A 25538-nucleotide genomic window follows, 5' to 3' on the forward strand; every position below is an offset into this window, starting at 1 on the left:
GCAAGCAATTCCAGGGCTGCATATTTATTTGTTTACCTTGACTGAGAAACACACCACGTGGTAACGTAATGAGGCCTGTTGTAGGTGCTGTAAGGTGACTCCCGTGCAGTTTGTACATTCACACGTAGAAATCACTCCAAGTTTGTCAGTTTCATATGTTTTATGTAGAGGGACAAATGAGAAGATTGCGCAATGACAAAACACTGGGGTTGATTGTTGAACATGGACTGTACCATGCTGCTCCGGGTAGTGGCTTGTTCCACATTCCCATGTCAATTCGCAGCTTATGGGCGTGGAGTTTGCAGAAGCTGCTGGATCTCGCAGAGGTAAGAGGCATTCGTGAAATGCGGAGGTTTTAAGCTGCACGAGCCATGCTGATCTCTCTATGTAGACGTGGGGACATTGTAATGTGATTAAAGCAAGGTTGTGCAATAATTAGTAGGTTGGGGTTCATTCGGAACCCTGACTTTTTATGGGGGGGGGGATGGAATGCTGGATCTGTTTCTGTTTCCCTCTCAGTAGCCCCTGTGTCTCACTGCATCTCACTTGTCTTTACTCGTTTATCCTTGTCACCGTGTACCTAGGAATGAGTCTTGTCTTCATGTTTCTGTGTCTGTTTCATTGTTTGTGATGTATGGATCAAATCATCAAATCACCTGGAATGCACCCTGTCAGTACTTCGAAGCTAAGATGGGTTGAGCCTGGATAGTGCTGGAATGTACGACCACCATGAATAAAACAGGCTTTACATGCTACTGTGGGTCGACGTTGCGGGCAGCTGACATCGCAGTTCTGACCAATTTACAATTTCTATGCTCCCCGCTTTCACCAATCGGCACTGGCCAGCATGATAATGTATGGTAAAAAAAATTCCACACCCCCACACGGCATGGTGAGGTCCTCATTCATAATTCCACTGACAAAATTACTATACTATACTGGCGTGTCTTGCTTTACGAGCGTTCTTTCTACGATAAGTCGCTAAAACGAGCAATTTAAATTTAGACCCATTCGCAAAAACGAGCAAGTGTTTACTTCGAAAAATACTGTGTGCGTCCCTTGGCGGTCGGGGGCGCACGGTGGCCCGCGGCTGTTTGTTTACCAGCGCTCCTGTGCAGTGTCCGCTTGTTGCGTATGGGGAGAGGGTACCTCGTGGTGGCACTGCAATGGGTGGGTGCAGTTGGGGTCAGTGGCGGTGCTAATTAATTACAGGCGCCGAGAACAGGAAGTCGTGCTCGATCTCCGGTTTCGGTCCGAGCCACGGCTAACATCAGTGCCGAGTGATATTTAAACCTCAGGTCCTGCACCGCTGCCTCCCTCCACCCACTAATATCTACCCATAATTTCCAGGCTCCTGCAAGCACTGTGGTCCTTCAAGTGGTAATTAACCCTCCTAATTTTAGCACACGATAACTGTTTCTCTATGGTGTGTATGTTTACCGAATTCCTATAAAATCCTAGTGACCAATGCTTTTTTCCATGTGCATGCAGCACATGTTGCTGATACATTAGTGGAAAATTGCCTTGGGCTGCTTATAGTTTTACTCAATGAAAAAGTGGCACCACAAATGGGATGGCAATGATGTGATCAACACTCTCACTGACCTCTAAAGACTCACAAATTCGGCCAGTTTTTCTTACTCATTGCTTGCTGCATTACCGATTCAAATGCATTTTAGGTCTCTGAGCATTGACATTTGTGTGATTGCCAATAGCATCCCTATCAGCATCCCCTCCCCTCAAAGAGTACATTTTCAAACTTAAGATGCCGTGTAGGTAACTTCTAATTCTACAAGGAATTTGTTGCATACATCTGTATATTGTAAAGTCAAGTCACGTTCGTTGTAGTGCCCAACAGTGAAATGCCCGATTGTTTGTTAACGTGGGTGTTAAATTGGTACAGTACAGGGACCGGCGGGCTGATACTGATACACGAAACTTGTATCGCTTAGTTTTGGGCGAGGCAATGGATTCAGCGTGCGCGGCCGTGCTCTTCGTCACGCTAACTAAATCATTAATCTTCGCATTTTTGTTCTCTTAGTGCTGCTGCTGATGCTGCCACCCGTGGGCGACATTAAAAGGTACGGCTGTGCATCGACTTTCTGACGCTACTGCTTGCAAAAGGGCCTCCAAACTAAAGGGAGGTCTCTAAACGGTATTTTAAAATCCATGATCGCATTTTTTTTAAAGCAATGCATTAAAATAAACGTGTTTTCATCAATGGCTTTCGACTGCAAAGTATAAGTGTTGCTGTTTGCTGAGTTTACAACCTTCGCAATCGCTAATAACATATACAGTACCAGTGGCATCCAAACACTTATGCATTGAAGGCCAGATTTTCCATAATAGAGGTTTTGTGGTTAGATCGCATAAATATATAAATGTGTCGTTAAAACCCACCACCACCCAACACAGCCAACTAGTAAGGGTTGTCACGTAAACAGAACATGCCAATTTGTCACTAGTAATGGTCGCGAAAGCCTACGTGTTAAAAAGGGCAGATTAAATAACACGCCGAGATCCACAGGCAATTATAAAACATGTCTAACGTAATGTATACGTTTTATTTACAACATGTGTAGGCATTAAGAGCAAACGGAGGTGACACTTGCAGCCAAGTCCTGCAGATAAATTGAAGGTGACCTGATTGAGTTGTCTGGTGCTACACGGACTCATGAGTGCTTTTACGCCGCTGGACAGATTCACCATCGAATGCGCCCGACCCCCTCAAATTGATGGCACGTACCAACCACCATATGGATTCAACTGGTGTTAATAGCCTGCTGTCGGGCTACATTGTGGGCAGCAGAGAGCGGTGCTGGAACATCAATTGTTGTACTGTACGTCTGTGTTCCCATGTCAATGCTGCCCACCTTGAATGTGCACTAACCAGTATGAAGTACGCTACAAATAACCCCCAACATGAGCCATAGCGTAGGGAGTCCCTTATATCTTATTGTAATTTAAATAGCGCAGTGTATTGAAAAAAAGGTCTGCAATGTACATGTGCATTGTGACCGGTTCTGGTTGAACATCATCTGTAAAGTGTGGGAAGTCTACAGCAGCGGTCTTTCCGTGCAGACTGGTGTCTTTTCACCGCAAGCCCGGTTTCTTTTCTTACAGCACTGGCAGCTAAATCAATAAGGGTCGCTCAGTGTCAGGGAATGGGAGGCAGGGACAAAGAATGGAGCCCCACAACCCACATCTCTCCACTATGATACACATGGTATAGCTCACAATAACAAGCCAGAGACTCCCATGTGAATATCCTCAGGCATGAGCAGTGAACGCTACACTACCATGGATATGCATTACTGTTGACCAAGGGGCACACTTTTGGGTGACATGTTCGTGGTTTTGTTTTACATACAAATGAAGAATACAATTTTATTTTGAGACATACACCGTCATATACCAGCACACAGTGACCAGGAGGACCGGTGTGGACATTGCACCTACAGTTTTAATTAATAATACAATTCATCTTCTTTGGTTCTTTCAGTAAAGTCACGTAGAATGAGATTAAAATAATAAATTGATAAAATAAAATAACACAATAATAGTCTCACGACGTTTCGGCCACAACACAAGCGGCCTTCATCAGGTGAAGGGACGAGACTGGAGGACAGTTTTATTCTCATTCTACGTGACTTTACCGAAAGAACCAAAGAAGATGAATCCTTGCAGTCACGAAAGCTTTAAATCGAAAAATAATACAATTGTCATGGGGAACTCTCCCCCTAAGTATATTTTCTAATTAAAGTTCCATCATTGAAGGTATGAACATACCAAGTATCATCCAGAGCCTCTTGACTATTGCAAAGAATACACGCCAACAACCTACGTATAACCTTGCAAAACATAACGAACCATGCAGCCCAGGGAAGAATCCCAATTGAGTAATTAAAGAGGACTCGACTATATAGTCAACAAGCTCATGCTGCATGAAGTGCCAATTGTAAGATTGTCTGTACACCAATCACCTTACATTTTATAAAAGGGTCCCCACACAATACCAGAACATTATTTATTTATGGGGTAGTTGTCCTGGGAAATATTTATGTTGTCGGACATTAAATGTCTGGTTTCTGTTAATTGAATACACCACTCAGGACAATGCATTTAAAATGTACATCAGCCGTATTTCGTTGTTGTGAAACGTAATATCCCGGTTTATGTCGGGGATGTGTTCCTGAAATGTGAGACGAATATCGAAACGACGTAAATCAAAGCAATTTACAGGGGAGGTGGAGGTGAAGGATGAGGCGACCCATATTTAATTTAATAAAGTGACGACGTATTTGCGAAACGACTTAAAAGGGGGGGGAATGTAAATCGGGGTATTACTGTAATATTCCTAATCTGTGTCCTGAGTTTTTTAAAGACTTAAAGTTCATAACCCAAATATTAGGAGAGAATTCAGGTGGGATGCTTGGGTGGTGAGGGCAGGGAAACAAGGGAGAGGAGAGAGCAACACCGCGGAGTGCAGCCCAAATTGAAGCAATCAGGGCTCAACATCAATGACAAAGAGCCACAGGGGACAGCCGTTTTGCCGAGTTACTGAGAGAGCCTCCAGCTAAATGTCATCATATATACAAAGGCAAAAGTCACATGTGTAGCCTACAAAGACTGTTGGGGCAAGTGCTGAGAGCAAGCACCTATGGAGGCGGATACGGCACATAAACGGTTGTCTGTTCAGCACCACACCCAGCCGTCTTTGCCTCCGCACTGCTAATGTTTGCACACTGCACCAGGAACAGTGCACGTTTAAGGCTGAGTTGACATATGGGGCGCACAGAACTGGTTCAGATTATCACTCGCCACTCATGTCAGCGTTGGCCGAAATTCACTGTACCACGAACCTGGTCGCAAAGGTTCGTAGCACAGTGCGCGGACCAATTTGCCACAGCTCCCCACACACAGCAATTCATCCAGTGCTGTATATAAAACAGTACATTAGCACATACGCCGACATGAACAGCCCCACCACACACTCAATCGTTAACCATGGGCTGTACCATGTACAATGCGGTTGGAGGGGGTGGTCTCTTTCACTATGTGAATGTGAGCTTGCAGGAGGTGTGGAGAAATCAGCTGCGTGAACCGTGATGATCACAGTCACAAACGGAATACATTTTTGAATTGTGAGTGGTTCATATAACTGCGGGCGTCCCCAGAGTAAAGTCTCACTGCTGCAGGTTTCAAGATTAGAGTTTAATCGCCCAACCCCAACGATATCGAGGATAAATAAAAACATGCAATGAACGTAGCAACAGCGCTTAAAGGGGTCACACATGACACTTGTTTTTCTCTTTGAAAATCAGAGTTATAACCTCGACGCCGACGGGAAGAGAATTTCACATTTGTTTGATCCATCAACCCTCCCCGAAAGTGCTGGATTACAGGGGTGTGCTGCCACCACCCGGCAGCTCATTTAATTGCCATTGGGTATTGGTCAAGACATGGTAATTTTTTTTATAAAAAAAATACCGTGCAACGAGAAAGTTAAACATTTACTTATAGTGTATGTATGTTTATATATATTTACCATCGGTAATAAGTGCCTTGCAAATTTTGTTAATGGTGTGTGCTTTAGAGTAGTGTCCGATGAAGTGGTGAATCTCGACGAGTCGGAAGACTTTTGAGTGGGGTCCTGTATAAACACGTTTTTCTAATGCCATTATTAAATGTTTGGTGTGTGTGCAGAATACTTAGATAAAACCCACACAGATGATGGGGCGACACTGACAGTTCTGCACTGATAGATTAAACTGCACTTTCGAACCATTCTTCATTTTCAGATTATACTCTTCTCAAATCTGGAAACACCGAGCAGCATAGTTGACTACGTACGGTGTGAAAGAAGTTCAACATACATACAGGTAAGCTATTCCATACAACGAAAAATGTTACAAAATCAATATTCAGGTGAGGAAATAATCATATTTTTCACGTGTTTTTTTTACTGTGCGCAGGCCACTTTTATCATCGTCAAACACTTGTGGAATATCTTCACTCTATTGCCCACTGTGTAACATGGGGCAAGTAGTTGATACAGTCGTGGAATGGGGCTTCTCCTTAGTTAGGCATATCCTGGTCTGCCTGGCGATTTTTATCCTGGTGTTCCTGGCTGTGTGGGCTGTTCTCTGTGAGGTGAAGTCATCCATCCGCCCAGTGGGCTTTCCCCCGGGTCCGAGGGCACTTCCCCTCGTAGGAAATATATCTATATTCAGTCAAAATGATGTAGTGTTCCAGGAATACTTGATTCCAAAGAACACACTGGTCATGGTAAACTTGATGTCTGTTCTCAATGATGAAAGCCAGTGGAAAACATCACACAAATTCAATCCTGAAAACTTCCTAGATATAAATGGTCAGTTTGTCAAACCAGACGCATTCCTACCATTCTCCGCTGGCCCCCGTATATGTTTGGGAGAACATCTGGCCAAAGTGGAGCTTTTTCTTTCCTTCACATCGCTACTGCAGCATTTTGAGATGTGTTGGCCTGACACTGTCTCATCACCTTCCCTGGAATCTATTTTCCAGGCTACACTAGCTCCACAGCCATACAAACAGCCTTCGTTTGCGCAACTAAATACAGTCATGTATGTATTGGCCCTTGTTGGTAACATTCCATAGCTGGATTCATTAATTGAAGGCCTCCCTATGCCATGTCTGTCATGCGGGTTTGACCATGCATCATTGTACTTTGTTGGCAGCAGAGGACTATGCAGAAAAATGTATTGTTTTCGTGTACTTAAATGCTCCAACAGCAATGTTCCCCACCTTTACAAACCTGGACTCACCAGAAATACGATCATATAATCTCCTTAACCCGCAGAATGTGTGGAGGCCCTCATTTAGGTATTAGTGATATATATTAGTTGTATATTGTTCATGTACAGCATAACATAAAAGGATGCATACTGCCAGTTGTTGGACCATGTCTTGCAATGGATGTATAGTGTTGCCAAAGTAGGCAGAGACTTCTCTTTGTAGGCAACAACGTTTATTCACTCTAACGACAAAGAGCGTCCCTAACACAGAGGTAACGGCCTCTCCCACCCGATAGCCGAGAGGATACGTCCTCACACCTAGTGTGCCCTCACACTATACTCTGCTATCGGGAATTCCTCCGCTAAGGGACCTAGGGGAGGCTATGCTCACGCGACCTTGCCAGGGTAACGGGTGCCGCCACTGGGTCATTCGGACCTGGCCCTGACAAGGGCCGAAGGTCGGAAGTCCCAGGGCGCTATCTAGATGTCTTCGGGTCTTGAGGTGAGTGCGGACTGACTCACGCTGGGAGAGCTGCCCTTTTTATACTCCTCTCTCCCAACCGCCCTCTCTGGAGAGGGTCTGGGTCCGACCGTTGGACCCCCCAGTCCCCTCCCTTAGTGGGCTCTGGCCCCCTCACCCCTGGTCAACGGTGGTTGTAGTCGTGGGTCGTACACCTGTCACTCAACAGCCCCCTTGGCTGTTGTGCGCCCCCTACAGACTGAGGCCACCACTAGAGTTGAGTGTACGTGACCCATACAATACTGCTACGCAGGTAAGTACACATGTTGCGCGTAACAATGCCGCTACAGGTGTAAAAAAAAATGTCCTATATATACAGTATCATAAAATAAATATGAATAGTTCAATAGGAGAATACAAGTCGTACTGCATGGAATACTTAAAGTTGTATGGAATAGGAAAGATGATCTACATGGCTGGAGATGAGACGATATTACACCATTAATTGGATTGAAGAAAGGCATGAGTTGATTGTGTCAGGGCCCACCCTCTCACCCCCCGTGGTACTCATCACTGATGCTTCGGCATCAGGGAGTATGCCTCGAGCGTGGGGGCTGTCATGGCATGGCCCTGTTCTGACATACTCCCAGCCAGCTGCGCCCGCATTCTCGCCAGGATCGGAGCATCGGCATTCTTGCAAAAGTGTTTTTCGTGTTACCACACACGCATGAGCTCTCACACATAGGCACACCGCAAATGCACAATACGGGCAGACCTCATATAGTACGACCCTGGATAACGTTGATTCGTTATAGCACTCATTGCCCTGGAAAATATATATTTTTTTAAATTATCGGAACATGCAGCAGTGGTGGCCGAGGAAACGCACCCACCCCCATAATTGGCTCAGCCAATAAGAGCAACGTACACTCGAAGCCAACTAGACCCCACCTCCCGCAATTCGATTATATTTAAAATCGATGTTTTTTTCTCAATGTTATTACAGTACTCACATGGCCAGGGTATAGTCTGGGGCTCCATCTAAAAGAAACCTCACCACAGAAATTTTGACTGAAGGCATCACTAATATAACAGAGGTCCTGGAGCTCTTCTCTGAGAATGACCATGATTGGGAGCGCAGCAGCTCCTACAACCTCGTCTCCCACTACTGCCTTGGAGGAAGAGTACAGTAGAATTCACTCATGTGTACGGTATATAACTGATGTCATAACCAATTATTTATTTATTAAATAATGTTTGGCATAATTATTAGCGCTATTACCAATACCTGAATGAAGCCCTCGTATGTTGCTCATACGAAAGAAATAACGCTGTTAGGAGCGCTAAGTGAGGTACTTAGCACTTGTGATATTCTCATCAAAATCACATGGCCTTAAACATGTTCTTACGCACATGCACGAGTCTAGACAATGTGTAGCTTTTGTGAGTTTCTTTGGGCAAAACAAAACCCGTGGTTCCTAGGATGATTGCCGTAAGGTAGACTTTGTTGGGTCCAACATTTATCTCTCTGAACTGTTGGCTTATGCCTTCCACTGTGATTGTCTTGCTGTAGTTCTTTAACAAAAAACCTCTCTCTCGGACAGATCATTGCACGAGCCCAGCACTGCACACTCACAGGGACGACCACGTTCACGGCCCATGACCAAATGAGAGCAGTTGCCTCTGGCGAAGCCCTTACGTCCCTTTCGCTCCCCCACCCATACCAGCTCCTGCCTTGATCTAGGTAGTCCATTCATATTTAACTGGAGGCCTTCACATACCATTATTACAATACTCAAGGACCTACATTCCTCAATTTGCTGCCAGACGCAGCACCCCTTTCACCTTTATTCCAGCATTGCATTTCTCACTTATCGTAGGGATGAAGCCATTATTATTCCATCATATCAAATGTTTGACAATTTCACTCGCCCTGAGAAACCCAGACCATTGTCACTCTGTAGGCGGGCTAGGAATAAAAACTCAGTGGGAAGGGATCATCTGATAGTGGCCTAAATTTCGAAGTCTCTGATATATCTGCTGAGGCCAACGTGTGTATTAACTGTGTGGCGTGTGTCTTCGGTTCATGACACCTTGGCACCACAATTGATTAAATTATTTCATTGACAAGAGTATTGCCAAAATGGCAAAATGTAGTGGAAATCATGGCATTCACCTTGATGACTTCTTGACATTAAAGTCTGAAAATATATACTGTATATTGCTATTGTATAATGTTTAATGAGTTGTTTTACAAAAGGCTGTAAATACGACTTATTATTATTTTTGTTGTGATCATGCCTCTGACTACCATATTATACATTTTCACACAGGCATTGTGAATACGATGATAATGTTAAAGTTAAAAGTAACTCCTTTCATGTTGGCACATTCCATGAAACCATGACACCAGCTATAATGTGGGTAGCTTACATCTTAATTTAGAATTTATCAGTTCATGGCCCCATCTTAATTGGCTCTGCCTTATTCTTGGTTCTTTCGGTAAAGTCACGTAGAAGGGAAACAATAAAATAATAAAAATATAAAACAATAAAATTCTCACGACGTTTCGACTGCAACACAAGCAATTATCATCAGGTGTGAAAACCACAGCAAATTTTCTTGCTGTGGTTTTCACACCTGAGTAACCAATTGGCTGTGGCTGTGTCGGGTGGTGGCGGGTTTAACGACACATTTATATTTATGTGATCTAACCCAGAAAACCTTATGGAGGAAATATGGAGTTCTCCTGGCAAGGCAGGGTATTATACCGACGCCCAAGGAAAGGGAGTTTCACATTTGTCCGATCCACCAACCCACGTCGCTACAGTGCAGGATTACAGGCGTGTACTACCACTGCCTGGCTGACCATTGTTTTCTGTTGTAGTACTTAATTTTAACGTGATTAAACTATACAAAAACTTCTTAAATGACCATGTCCTTGTACTAAGGTTATGCATTTTCATAAATATGAAAAATATTTAATCATCCTTTTATTTTGTACGCCTTTTGGCGTCCTCTGGTCTAACACCATTTTGAGACTAGGCTCAAAGAAAGCTGTCTCTGGTGTGGACCAATCAGTTTCAAAGACAATGCATATATTATCAGAGTATGTGTTTTGTTTGCATTCTGACCACAAGTATTCTGGTTAATACAGACATGATTCCTTGTAAAAGGGTTCAGTTTGGTGTTTAAACATCTTAACACATGTTTTGTTTCCAGAAAAAAGGGGAAAACCTATTCTCATCCTTTATTGTGATGCATATTCACGAAAAATTACGTTAAAGTTTCGTTGAAACTGACTAGTTCAACTATGTATGCAATATTATTACATTAATGGGCGCATAATTAATACAATCGTTTTCATCATATTTCCTTGACTAGTTTGATTAATAAATTAATTAATTTAAGTGGTTCCAAATAAAAGGTTTAAAAGTAGAGCAATTTCGACTTAAAACTTTTGTGAATGCAGGAATTCATATTCTTGGTTCTTTCGGTAAAGTCACGTAGAAAGAAAATAAAAAAGTAAAAAATAATCGCTGTCCAAGGTACTAACGTTAAGAGAAAAAAACGCCACTTAAATTTTCTTGCTGTGGTTTTCACACCTGATGATGATTGCTTATGTTGCAGTCGAAACGTCGTGATAATTTTATTGTTTTATATATTTTTTATTTTATTGTTTCTCTTCTACGTGACTTTACCGCAATAACCAATAATATAATTAGTTTAGAGCGCAAACTACATTTGCTATAGCATACTTTATACATTCCTACTGTCGGATGTAAAGTTGACTAATAGTGTAAGAACATCATCTACTTCTAATGGTAAACTGTAAAGTTCACATATTTACCAACCAACATTCATTGTTATTTGAAAATGTTAGAATATATTGGTCTGTACATGGCTGCAAAGGCTGTTACGTTGTTTTTACATTGGTAAATCTACCCAAATATGGTTATAACATGCATTGCGCAGTGTGCAGAGCGACCTTTGTTTCATTAGCACTAGTGTTGGCCACACCACTGCAGTAGCCAGCATGTTGTTTTTGAATGAGTCATCTCGAGAGAGTCCAAAGGTCCAATGACTATTCATACTTGAAGCACAGCAAAGCACAAAAATTAGACAATAAAAACGTGACGTACAATTAGAAAGTCGTTGGATTATCCAATCGGCCTCATGAGTTCGGGGAGAATTGTGGCACAGTGGTTAATGAACTGCACTGTGAACGTGACGACCGGCGTTTGATTGTGAACCATTACTCATATCAGTGGGACAAGTGATATCTGAACCGGTCCCAGACCCTTCCCTACATCAACAGTAATTGACTGAGTGGTGATTTATAGCCAACAGCAGTGCACTGAAATTACAGATTTTTTTTTACGATGCGCCTTTGAACAGTCTAAAGTGCAAATATACAGTGGGCAGGCCAAACGGTTGTCACTTTAAGGAAATCCAGACACAGTACCTTGCACGTTGGGCATCATCTGCGTTGAAACTACTGCATATGACAGAGGTAAGGGACATTGGCGAGGCGTGGAGGTACCATTGGCTACCTTTTGCGAGTGCAAGCAGAACTTGTTTTTTTACCATACGTTACCACGTTGATCAGTGCAAGTTAGTGGAATTACCTACCTGATGGAAAATGAGTAATATTCTTATAGCAAGGCGAGTCTATCCATGACAATCACTGTTGTTGTAGCTCCCACAAAGTTGTAAATACTTTATCGACACCAAGGGAAAATTAGTCGAGTCAACCTCCAGCAAGAATATGAACTCGCAACCTTCTGATTGTGAGCTGCACAATTAGACTTTTACCTGCTATAATAGTTCCTATAGTACTGTAATGACTCTAATACCAGCTTCTATATAAAGTACAAAACTACAATATTGCATTAATAATAATACCAATAACTGTTTATCACATAGGCTTTCGCGACCAATATAATCCAAAATAGAGGTTTTTGGGTTAGATCGCGTAAATGTGTTGTTAAAAACCGCCACCACCCGACACAGCCAACTAGTAAGGGTTGTCACGTAAACAGAACATGCCAATTTGTCACTAATACAGCACACCGGTGTGTTGGAGAGCCAAGCCACAACAGCTAGTTTCTCTTAAAACAGCTAGTTTCTCTTAAGCTAGTCCTGAATACCTCCAAAACCAAGGTGCTATGCTTCTCTCCGGGACTAAAGCAGGAAGTTATTTTTCCCCAATTACATTCCTTAAATTATTATCAAGTCAAGATCTATAAGTATCTTGGGGTCATCCTGGATTCAAAACTTAGTTTTGAAGATCACATTGATTATATTGGTAAAAAGACAAAAATAAAAATTGGTTTTCTGTATCGACACAAGCACTGCTTTCCCCGAATGTTCCGTTTGGAATTGATAAAAGCTACCATACTGCCTCTACTTGACTACTGTGACATCGTGTATAAATCAGTCCCAAGTACTGTACTGAAGAAGCTTGATTCCATCTATCACTCGGCCTTAAGATTTGCATTGAACTGCCCATATAGGACTCACCACTGTGATCTCTACATTGGGTCAAACTTAACATCTCTTAATGTTCGACGGCTTGTGCACCAGATCTTATTTATTCACGATGTACTTAAAAAATTCCGCAGACTACCTACTGGATCTCCTCTCTGTTTCAAAGAACAAATTTGACCTCAGGTCTTCGCTCATTTACCAGCTTCACATTCCCTATTGCCGTACAAAAACTGGAGGAAGGGCCTTTGCTATTGATGCCCCCAGGGTCTGGAATGCTATTGCCAATAAACTGCAACTTTAATCACTACCTATGAGATCTTCACTCAAAACTGCTCTAGAGGAGTTGTACAACCCTAGCTGCCACTGCTATTCAGTGCCCTAAAATATGGCTCTAGATTTTGGTGTTATAATTTATGTATGTAGTTTATTGTAAAAAAAATTCGGTCACAGTCCCTATGATCACTGTTACATTGCATTCATGGCTTTTATTTTGGTGATTTCGAAAAGTTTTTTTTTGTTTTTGCCATGTTTTTGTTTATTGCAGTACGGAGTTAGACTGATGGCCTTAATCTTAGTTGTCTTGTGGTTGTTGTTATTTGACTTGCATCCCACTGGGATTTTTGCACACAGTGTTGGTGTACGGTGCTATTTCAGGAATATTTTGATATTTTTTTCCTGGATTTTCTGTTTGCACAGTCACATAATCACTTTAAGATGTTTTCTTGTTCATGTTTTTTGTTTGTTGCGGTTGCACCCGATTCAAGAGCCGAATGGCTCACAGGGCTATACCAAATAAATGAACTATGAACTATTTACAATCTGAGTACAACGTTTCGCCAGTAATTACCACTAGCTTCATCAGGCGACAGCCAGATTTGTGGAGAAGTCTTACTGTTTCGTTCCTTATATAGAGGTGTAGATGTGGTGACCACACTTCTGTGCTCTTGCACAATGTGGGGGGCGGGGGGGGCGGGAAGGATTAATGAGGCAACGCACATTATGCATGTACATTATGCGATCCCTTTTACTTGTCCTTCCTGTCTTGTGTTCGGGATTACCAATGGTAATCCCTATTGAAGTACGCTGCCCTTTGTAGGCATGCATTTAAAGAATGTATTATTTTATGATTCGCTTCCACGCAGCACTAAGGCGGTAGCTATCCAAAAGGTTAAAGTTATTTTTTATTTGATAATAGGGTTTTCCCCTTTTTTCTGGCAACAAAACAGGTGTTAAGATATTAAAACACCAAACTGTCTGCATTGACCACAATTCTTGTGGTCAGAATGCAAACAAAACACTCTCATAATGTATTGTCCTTGAAACTGATTGGTCCACACCAGAGACAGCTTTCTTTTGAGCCTCGTCTCAAACGGTGTTAGACCAGAGGACACCAAAAGGCGTACTATTATCAGAGTATGTTTTTTGTTTGTATTCTGATCACAAGCATTGTGGTTAATGCAGACATGATTCCTCGTAAAAGGTTTCAGTTTGGTGTTTTAACATCTTAACACCTGTTTTCTTGCCAGAAAAAAGGAGAAAAACTTATTATCATATTTTGTTACTGGCAAAGGAGTTCCCATGATGTAGATTATTTTTTATTTATTTCAATTTCGATAGATTATCTCATTATTCTTGGCCAGTAGTAGCTAGTTTTGCACAAAACTTCAACATTATCAAAATCAATTGGGTGTCCTTGTTGGCACGCGTGTTCTGCTACTGCTGACAGTTGTATTTGGGAGAATTGAATATTTCTCTGATGTTCTTTCAGTCTCGTGCTGATCATTTGTCTTGTTTGCCCAACATAACATTTACCACACGTGCAGTTAATCCTGTACACACCTTCTGTAATACATCTTTTGTAGCAGATATTAATTTCTGTATTTTATGTACTCTGCCAAATCTGCCTCGGATGTTTTGTTTTTCAAAACATCTGGCTAGTTTATCAGTTGCTGCCGCAATGTACGGTATTTTGATCGTTTTAATTACTTGGGCAGTTTCAATGCTCTTGTTATTTGATTTGGTTTTGGTATTCAATGCCCTGTTGATTTGTGCATCATTGTAACCATTAATTTGCAGCGCTTCTTTAACATGTTGAATTTAATTTCTCACACTGTCACCATCTGACACTTTCTTAGCTCGATGAATGAGCGTCTTGATAAGAGCAGATTTCTGTGCGGGGTGATGGTGTGACTGCATTCAGATCGGAGTCAGTATGCGTTTTCTTTCGGTAAACAGTGTGTTGTTTTACCATTTCTACCCCGTCCGAGCAGAATATCGAGAAATGTTAGAGTTCTGTCAGCTTTCACTTCCATGGTGAACTAGATGGTTGGGTTTTGCGAGTTGAGATGATTTAGAAATGCGTTCAGTGTATCTTTGCCGTGTGGCCAGACCTCCAATGTGTCACCCACATATCTAAACGAAGCAGATGGTTTTAGTGTGCTTGAACCTATTGCTTTTGTTTCAAAATCTTCCATGTACAAATTCGCTATCACAGGAGACAAAGGAGAGCCCTTTGCTGCTCCTTCCTTTTGTTTTATAGAAGTCACCTTGCCACAAGAAGTGTTCTTTAGAAAGTGTTCAGCTAGTCTTTGGATATCTTTGGCTAAACTAGGTAACCCAAGTTTGATTCCTTATCACGATCAACACCAGTGACGATTACCTAAATGGGTCCTGGGCCTTCCCTAGGTCGACTCAGCCTCAAATGAGTACCTGGTTTTGTGTGTAAATATCACTACTAGGGAGTCAGAGGGCGTGGTGCTGGAAATTCACTCCCTCGTGTGCTGTGTCAGTCTTCATTGGTGCTACTCGCTAACAGCACTTGTCCCAACAGTCTGTTAAGGCTATACGGACAGGAATCGTCATTGTTATGTGTGCCCGTGCTCGCGCGTGCCACCGTGTGTGTGTGCACAATTTGGGGGTCTCATTACGCCTTTTCCGATAAGCCTCTACTTGACTACTGTGACATCGTGTATAAATCAGCCCCAAGTACTGTACTGAAGAAGCTTGATTCCATCCTCCACTCGGCCTTAAGATTTGCATTGAACTGCCCATATAGGACTCACCACTGTGATCTCTACATTTGGTCAAACTTAACATCTCTTAATGTTCGACGGCTTGTGCACCAGATCTTATTTATTCACGATGTACCTACAAAAAAATCCACAGGCTACCTACTGGATCTCCTCTCTGTTTCAAAGAACAAATTTGACCTCAGGTCTTCGCTCATTTACCAGCTTCACATTCCTTATTGCCGTACAAAAACCGGAGGAAGGGCCTTTGCTATTGATGCCCCCAGGGTCTGGAATGCTATTGCCAATAAACTGCAACTTTAATCACTACCTATGAGATCTTCACTCAAAACTGCTCTAGAGGAGTTGTACACCCCTAGCTGCCACTGCTATTCAGTGGCCTAAAATATGGCTCTAGGGTTTGGTGTTATAATTTATTTATGTAGTTTATTGTAAAAAATTCGGTCACAGTCCCTATGATCACTGTTACATTGCATTTATGGCTTTTATTTTGGTGATTTCGAAAACGTTTTTTTTGGTTTGGCCATGTTTTTGTTTATTGTAGTACGGAGTTAGACTGATGGCCTAAATCTTAGTTGTCTTGTGGTTGTTGTTGTTGTTTGACTTGCATCCCACTGGGATTTTTGCACACAGCGTTGGTGGATGGTGCTATTTCAGGAATATTTTGATATTTTTTCCCTGGATTTTCTGTTTGCACAGTCACATAATCACTTTAAGATGTTTTCTTGTTCATGTTTTTTGTTTGTTGCGGTTGCACCCGATTCAAGAGCCGAATGGCTCACAGGGCTATACCAAATAAATGGAACTATGAACTAACTAAATGGAAATAAAACGCATTTTTTTATTCATTTCATGTTACTTTACTTTAATCTAGATATTAAGTTTTCGTGACGGCAAGGTTCTTTCGGTAAAGTCACGTAGGTAAATAAATTAATAAAAACATAAAAATAAATAAAAGTAAATTTATTCACGACGTTTCGATTGCAACACAAGCAATCATCATCAGGTGTGAAAATCACAGCTAGAATTTTTTTTTACTAAAGTGGGAGAAATGCCGAGGCTTAGGAGTTTATTATATAAGTGTGGACGTCAGTGACTGTGACGTGAGACTGTGCGGGGGGGGCGGGGCTAGAAGCGAGAGGTTGAGAGAGATAAGCGCGGGGTGGGGGGGGGCGACGCCTCGACGACTGCAGTTACAGCCGATGTTGGTGCCCAAAGCAAAATAAGCAGCACTGTTAAACGCTGGGGATGCAATTGACTCGGTAATAAAATATTTTAAAATACTTTTAAAAAAAAACACGCTTTAATGAAATGTACTGTCCGAGCTGCCCCTCCCCATGCCCCCTTCCCCCATCGCCCCTCCCCTCCTTCCACATCCCCCGCAATGTTCAGGAAATAATATAATAATACGTCTTGGCATGTGTGTGAATGTGTGTGCAGAACACCGTCCTCATCAAAAATCGAGACAAGTACTCACTACATCGCACAACCTGCAGTACAGTATGGGCCAACTTCTGGACACAACTGCTGCTGCTGCTCAGGAATGGAGCTCTTTCTTGGGGCACCAGGCACTGATCAGCCTGGCCATATTTTGCATAATATTCCTGGTTCTTCGGGCTATACTCCAGGAGGTAAAGGCAACTAAACGCCCATTGGACTTTCCTCCTGGCCCAAAGGTGATACCATTTTTAGGGAATGTGTCTTTGTTTAAGAAGCCCGATGTTGCCTTAGACGAAGTTACGAAACAGTATGGAGAGGTGTGCAGCGTAATGGTGGGCAAGATTTCCATGGTGTTTGTGAGTGGCTACCAGGCAGTAAAAGAGGTCCTAGTGCATCAAGGGCATGAGTTTGCAGACCGGCCAAACACCCCCTTCAACAAAAAAGTCAACGGAGGCCTAGGCATTATTTTTGCTCCATATGGAAAATATTGGATGCAACATCGTAGGTTTACTCTGTCAACATTGCGGAATTTTGGACTTGGTAAGTCATCCATAGAACAAACCATTCAGGCAGAGGTTGGCTTCTTAATCGAGGCATTTAAACAGAAAGGATCGGCATTTGACCCTCACTACGACTTAAACAGTGCTGTGGGAAACATAATTTGTTCCATGGTTAAAGGGAAACGGTATGAATACAGTGATAAGCAGTTCCAGGATTTTTTGCACCTCGTTGAAAACAATCTTCAACTCCAATCAGGGCTGCTGGGAACTTTATGCAACATCTTTCCCTTCTTGATGGACTTTCCTGGACCGCAGCAGATAATATTCAAAAGCATGGCAAAATCGAAACAGTTTATACGTGATATAATATCTGAACGCCATGCAACAAGAGATCCCATCAAGCCAATGTGCCTGATTGACGCCTACTTGTCTCAATTGGAGAAAGAGGACAATCCCAACAGCAGCTTCTCAGAACAGAGTCTCATCATGTTGGCGTTGGACCTTTTCATTGCTGGTGCAGAGACCACCTCCACCACATTACGCTGGGGCCTTCTCTACATGATGATGCACCCTGAAATACAAGCCCAGTGCCATGAGGAGATTGACAAGATTGTGGGATCAGATCGACTACCATGCATGGAGGACAGACACAGTCTGCCCTATCTGGATGCTGTGATCCATGAGATACAGCGCTTCAGTAACATTGTTCCTTTCGGGGCTCCACATGCCACCACTGCAGATGTCAAGTTCCGCCAGTACTTGATTCCAAAAGGGACGATCATAATGGTGAATATGAAATCGGTTCTGAGCGATGAAAACCATTGGAAAACCCCATACGAATTCAGTCCTGAAAACTTCCTTGATGAGGATGGCAAGTTTGTAAAGCCAGATGCCTTCCTGCCCTTCTCTGCTGGCCCCCGTGTCTGCTTGGGGGAAAACTTAGCAAAGATGGAGCTCTTCCTTTTCTTTGCATCTCTTTTGCAGCACTTTGAGTTTTACTGGCCTGATCTGGTCTCTGCACCAACCCTGGGTTACATATTACAGATCACCAAGGCTCCAAAATCTTACAAATTGGGGCTTCATCTCCGCAATGGAACATAGTTTAAAGAGTGCTATAGTGTGTGTGCTGGTTTGAGTCTATCATGTCTGAGCACACATGCACGCATTGGAAAAGGTTTTATATATATAAAACAATACATGACGATTGGTGAAAAAAAACTGGTAGAAATCTGGTGTACAACAATACGTGAATCAATTTAACTGTTTCTAGTAAATCGTTTAATCATATGTTACGTTAGTTTAAAGATAGACATGATAGTTTTCTCCAAACATCTTCCATTACTTCAGCGAATTTGCCCAAAAATAAGTTGACCTTCATTTCATACTATCTTTCACAAGTCACCCGGGGCCCGAGTACATGAACGTAGAAATAGATAATTGACGTGATAGCTACTTCACAATTTAAACTCGAGGTTAGCTCAGATCGTGGAATGTGCTGGATATGCTCTCTACTCTGTGTGGCAATTATAGTGACATACTGTGCCCGCATAAGGCACAGAATGCGAGCTAATAAATACGCAAACTTTATTTCTGAAAAAGGAAGACATTGATGGCCGAGCTGTGGAGGTCCAATTACATTTTCAGGATCTTTATGGCCTCACAAGAGATTGTTATACGAGTGGGTTGCATTATGAGCGAGAGACTAGATGGAGTGGAGTGGCCCAAAGGCTGGAAGAAGCCCAGAGATGGGCCAGAGAGCCAGGGACCCAGAATGAGCAGAGCATGGCAGATGAGGGTCAGATCCTAGAAGATCCAGAGGAGCCAGGGGCGACCGTGATGTTCACATAAGCTTGGTAGGCTGCCCTTGACCGAAGCCGTACATTGCACGAGAGGTATCGTGGTAAAGCAGTTAAAGTATTGCGGTGAAGCAGTGGAGAAGCTAATAGCTATTTGTCAGGATTCCAGTTCTTAAATAGTATAGAGCCGATACATACGAAAGTGAGATTAAGGAGACTCAAAGTTAGTGCGGCAGAAGAAATCTGAGGAGACAGAGAAGACATTTGCCTACTGGAACAGGAAACTCATTTTGAGATGGATAGAGGTTAACACGAAACCGTATTGTGCTAGGTCACAAACTAAAGTAAGTGACTGTAAAACTACAAGTCTGTGAATAGTTGTCACGGTGAAGTCATGTATGCACGTCGGACGTTCAAAGGAGGCCAACGTCATCGTTCTACACATCGTCAAGACCCGACCATCCCCGGCCAGTCACCAGCTGCATCAACCACCTGGCTGCCATGCCGTCATCCATAAAGCTGCCGTCTTTGCTTTTCAGGAGACATTGTGTGCGAGCGGCATTACAACAAAAACGTATTTTACTCATCAATTAACTTCAGTCACCAGTCAGAAGCTTCCTACACTTCTGCCGTGTCGCCTCAACTGTGGTGTACGAGGTCATCTGCTGCAGACTGTACCTGAAATAAATACGAATTCACAATTATCACCCCCTGACATACTTAACCAATCATCACAATTTCATTATCACATATTGACATTCAGCGGAACGTAGAAACTAACGAGTTCGTGGTGCCGATGATATTCTGAGTGTACTATACACCAACAACATTAAGTGTGCTTCATACTGAGAAAGATGGTGGCAGCTGGCAGCAACAGTCATCTGCACAATCCCTAATTTCCCTCCTCCATCCCTTTACCTCCCCTACCATGACCTCCTTGTCTCTTCCCCTGCCGTATTCCCGTCCACCACCACTATTTTTTAGGTATATAATTTCTTCATTATTTTGGTGATGTCCGTGTTTTGATTTGTTTGGAGGCACCGCTCCCGTACCTGCTGCCTGCACCCACTGGCGCATCCGTTTGGTAGCCCGGGTTACTCACTGGGGTGCAGCGTCGCCCTGCGCAGCGCGGATTCCTCATCATCCCGTGCGACCGGTGGGTCGCTCCTTCGCAGGGCCATGCAACCACCGGGGGGGCTTTGGCTGCCCGAGGTCATCGGGGATTTTTTGCGGTGCCCGAGATGGAAGGAACCTGCGGCCGGGATCTTTCCTGGGGGAGTCTTTCACTGTGTCTGCGTGCGGAGCGTGGTGGGGAGCACTCCGCGATCTTCCTCGTCGCGAGCTTGGCCCGGAATTCTGCTAAATTGTAGGGAAGTGGACGTCGTCGACGGAGTGACAGACTCGCTCGCGGAGGCACCCTTCCCTCGCCTGGCTCCCCCCTGGCCGACCCCCTTTGTCTTCCCAATGAGATGCCTCAACACTTTTCCACCCCCCAGATTTTTGTTGCTCCCCAGCTACGACCAGGCCTACCCCAATACCCTCCTCATGACTCCTGCCTGTTCTGATGTCACTAAAATTACACCACCACTTTAAATAATAACCCCATTCTTCATCTCAAACTGCTATCTTACGTACAATTTTATAATACCTTGGAAATGGCGCAATATAAATTTCAATAAGATATCTTGAAAGCTGATTGCATTTGTTGAATTATGTGCCTTGTAATAATCATAGCGTGTACTGGGTCATAACACCTTTTTTACCTGAATTCTGAGTTAAGTCATTGATTTGTTTTAATTGTGTAACAGTACCATCCACAACTTTAAAGCTTTGGCTCAAGTGTTCGGATTTCAAAATAATTTACTATTCTGTAATGATCACAACACTACGTTGTTTCTATTGTATTGTAAAAAAATATGAAAATGTAAAAATGGCAACTGTGGAATGTTAATGTATTCCAATGTCAATTAAATGCGTTTTGTTAATGCATAATTATTGCGCGTAAATTAATAATTGATTGGTATGCATATGCTTATTAAAAAATATATTTTAATACGATTTATAAATTCAAGATCAGTTAGTGAATTCCATTAAACAATAGATTTTCGCATTAATGACAAGTTATTATTGGCTTTCACGTTGTCTAGGGGTGTGTTATCAATCGTGATAATATCAATGATTCTCGCTTTAACATTTTCTGATTATAACTTTATCAATGTGTACCGTATTTTCCCGCATATAACCCGCGGGGTATACCACTTTTTACAAACAAAACAAGACCCTGCGTGGTATATAGAGGTGCGGGCTATCCCAAAAATATATTACACGTGTGACATGTCATGACTCGTTATTTTTTTTCATGATAGGACTATCCACTATGCAACACTTACCTTTGACTAAAGCACTGTTGAATAAACCACTCACACTAAAATTGCACATTTTATCACGTTTTAAATTATTCGAATTGTTTTTACAATGAAACGACAATGTTTGAAGTAGACGCACTTTGTTTACCGGCGACGGGAGAGCTGGGGGGAGAGAGAGGTGGGTGTTGGGGGTGGGGCAGCTGGGGGGAGAAAGAGGTGGGGGGTTGGGGGGTGGGGCAGCTGGGGGAGAGAGAGGTGGGGGGCGAGGCAACGGCGTTACCGTAGTGCTGCTATTATCTGCACAGTGCGCAATCTACCAGTGCTAAAACTGTTATGATTTTAATGTTAACAATTGATAGTGGAATGTATTACAAATGTAAACTTCGTATTAATGATGGAATTAAGCTGCGGTAATGCCGTTAAATATATGAATGCATGCGGGGTATATGGAGGTGCGGGCTATCTGAAATTTGTTTTACACAAAACGCTATTTTTGCAGGGTATATGCGTCTGCAGGTAATATGCATATGCGGGCTATATGCGGGAAAATACGGTATTGCACTGACCACATGGAAGTTCAAATTTTATAATTACAAATAGTATATGAAATATATTTAGTTTTAAGTGAAAAGGACATAGATACACATCAATTAGAAGATAGTGAAGGTGATAGCCCACAATAGTTGTTGGTACAGCCCTATACAAGCAGAAGGGAGGAAACTATTTTGTTGCTGGAGGGCAAAAAGCCACGTAAGGCGGGGTCTGCCCTGGTATTCCACGAGGCAGAGTAATTTATTTCTCACAGAATACTAAATATATCTTGCAAATTAAAAGAAAAGAGTTTAATCCAGTATTTACAAACCAGATTCCTCGAAAGAAAAACATTAGACCAGAGTAAGTATCTTCATTGCGATAAATGAAGATTTAGCAAAGTTCGTTTAGCATTAAAACTTTGGCAGAACGATGTGTTATGAGCATACTTTACTTGTAAATCACAAAACCATAATTACTTATAGGAATGAGGGTATAATTCAGACCCTGGCGGCAAGTAGATAGCAGATAAATTTTGACATCACTTGGTTTACAGTAGATCCCAACATAAAATTCCAGTGCAGTTTATCTTAGTGTAAGGAGGTGAATTAATGTAGTTGAATTAATGATATGGATCAATTTTGATTTAAAGCTTTCGTGACTGCAGTAATTCATATTCTTAGCTCTTTCGGTAAAGTCACGTTGAAGGGAAACAATAAAATAATAACATATATAAAACAATAAAAATTCTCACGACGTTTCGACCATAACACACGGTTGTCATCAGGTGTGTCGGTTTGCATAAATTTATTTATTTTTAAACGGTGTATTTATTTATAAAAAACGTCAGCGCCACGCGCAGCGATTTGGCAGTTTATTTAGAAGGACTAGTCCATCTATGTTCTGAAAAGAGGAGGGGGGAGATGAAAAATTAATGCATGCTGTCTGAAAGCCACCATAATCGTGAACAATCAATTAAGACCTGAAATGGTTTATCAAATCTTTCCAATGATTGTTAAGCCAGAATCCATCTTCTCGGTTGAAATTGTCTCTGTGCTTGTATATGTGGATAGCCTCATGAACGAATCTCTCATGGTAGCCAGATGGCTTACAAAGAACCTCTGTCTTGGAAAAGTCAATGTCATGTGAGCCTACTGAATTATAACAGTGATCTGCCACGGCCGAGGTGTTGGTCCTACCGTGTTTAAGGTCTGCTTTGTGTTCACGAATGCGGTCCGAGACATGGCGTTTGGTTTCTCCAATGTAACTACTACCACAGAGGCAACTTAGTTTGTAGACACCAGGGTACTGTATGTCCGGAATCACATCTTTTACAGACGGAACCAGATCACGGATTTTATGTAATGTGTTGAAACGGACCTGGATCTTGTGTTTATTCAAGATTTTGGAGATCTTTTTTGTGATCCCCGCAATGTAGGGTAAAGTGATGGTTTTGAAAGGCTCCTCAAGAGGGTCCTTCTTTATGGTTTGAGTGATAGCTTTGCGGATTGTATAGTCGGAGTAACCATTAGCCTTAAGAGCTTGGTGTACGTGCTTGAGTTCACTGCCTATGTGTTCCTGGTCGGATATGCATTGGGCTCTATGATGCAGAGTCTTGATGAGAGAGTTCTTCTGTGATGGATGGTGGTGGGAATCCGGTTTCAGATAAGCATCCGTATGGGTAGCTTTCCTGTAGACAGAGTGGCTCATTGAACCATCAGGTCTCTTTTTAATTAGGACATCCAAAAAAGGTAGCTTGCCATCTTTTTCGACTTCCATGGTAAATCTGATGGCTGGGTGTATGGAATTGATGTGGTCGAAGAATTGGTCTAGAGCAGGCCGGCCATGTGGCCAGATGACAAAAGTGTCATCCACGTACCTCTTCCATAAGGTTGGGCGAAGAGTCGCAGTCTGGATGGTGTCAGTCTCAAATTTCTCCATGAAAATGTTAGCTATAACCGGAGATAGGGGGGAGCCCATTGGGGTGCCCTCTGTTTGTAGAAAGTTCCATTCCAAGTGAAGTATGTATTGGTTAAACAGTGTCTCACCAGGGGGGGTACCTCAGTGTTTAGTCCTTGATGAACCAAGTCTTCAATGATTGCGATGGTGTCAGGTACAGGAACCTTGGTGAATAAGGAAACTACATCCATACTGACAAGCAGGTCGTCTGGGGACAGGGAAATACCCTTGATTGTCGATACCAGGTGAGTAGAAATTTGTACCGCAGAGGTGGTTTTTCCAGTGAGAACCGCAGGGACATGCAAGTCCCAATCCAGCTGTGACTCGCTGACCAGGTGACTCAACATGGAGGTCAGCGTTCTATTCAGGCGTTCGATCAAGCCATCTGTCTGCGGATGGCATGGTGACATACGCACCTTCTTTGTCCCCAGCAAATCGCAAATCTCACACAGCAATTTCGAAGAAAATTTCTTACCTTGATCGGTCAAAAGGCGCTCGGAGGCACCCTTATCCAGGACATAGCCATTAAGGAACGCCTCGGTCACAGCTATAGCCGATTGATTCGGGAGCGACCAGGCCATAGGCCAGCGTGAGAAATATTCAACGCCAACGAGCAAGTCATTACACATGAACTCGAGCAGTCTTGCTCAGTGTTTTCTATCTTGTATATCTCGAACAGTCGGTCCCGATGGATTCCACAATGTAGATCTTGATTAGTCGGCACCGATGTCGTCCACCTCCCGTCGTCGATCAGTCCTCGAGCAAGCGCCCCGAGCACGGGCCTCGCTCCCCCTATTATATTCACTAGGACCTGCCCCTCTCTAGCCTTGGTCACCACACAGTTTGTAACATTGTGACAGTACCCTGCACTTATTTTCAGCCATCTCCACTCACCCCACTCTCAACCTTGACATGTACAGTACGCTACACATGTGTAGTGACTAACTCGGAGACAATAAGACTTGGAGGCACTTCTTTATTAACAAGCACCATCGGGGTTAACACTGTTAATAATTAGTCTGTCTATTGTTGGCGACGCTACTCAGGACAATTGGTAGGCTGCCTGAGGAGCGGCACCCGAGCAGCACGATGGGGATCCCACTCCAACAACAGCCCCGAGATCCCCTACAGGAGCCCCTGTTATACTGTCAGCGTGGCCTCTTTCTGCACCCTGGCCACGCCCCCTTTCTG

At 42.9% G+C, this 25538-nt stretch overlaps 1 pseudogene; it reads left to right on the forward strand.

The window, feature by feature from the left end:
• The first annotated feature begins 221 nt into the window (after positions 1-221).
• LOC116942054 (cytochrome P450 2C8 pseudogene) lies at positions 222-21927 on the forward strand (annotated as a pseudogene).
• Positions 21928-25538: the final 3611 nt, after the last annotated feature.

Source organism: Petromyzon marinus, chromosome 1 (assembly GCF_048934315.1).
Source record: "Petromyzon marinus isolate PM22_M1 ecotype Great Lakes invasive population chromosome 1, UKy_Petmar_22M1.pri1.0, whole genome shotgun sequence".
Classification (NCBI taxonomy): Eukaryota; Metazoa; Chordata; class Hyperoartia; order Petromyzontiformes; family Petromyzontidae; genus Petromyzon; species Petromyzon marinus.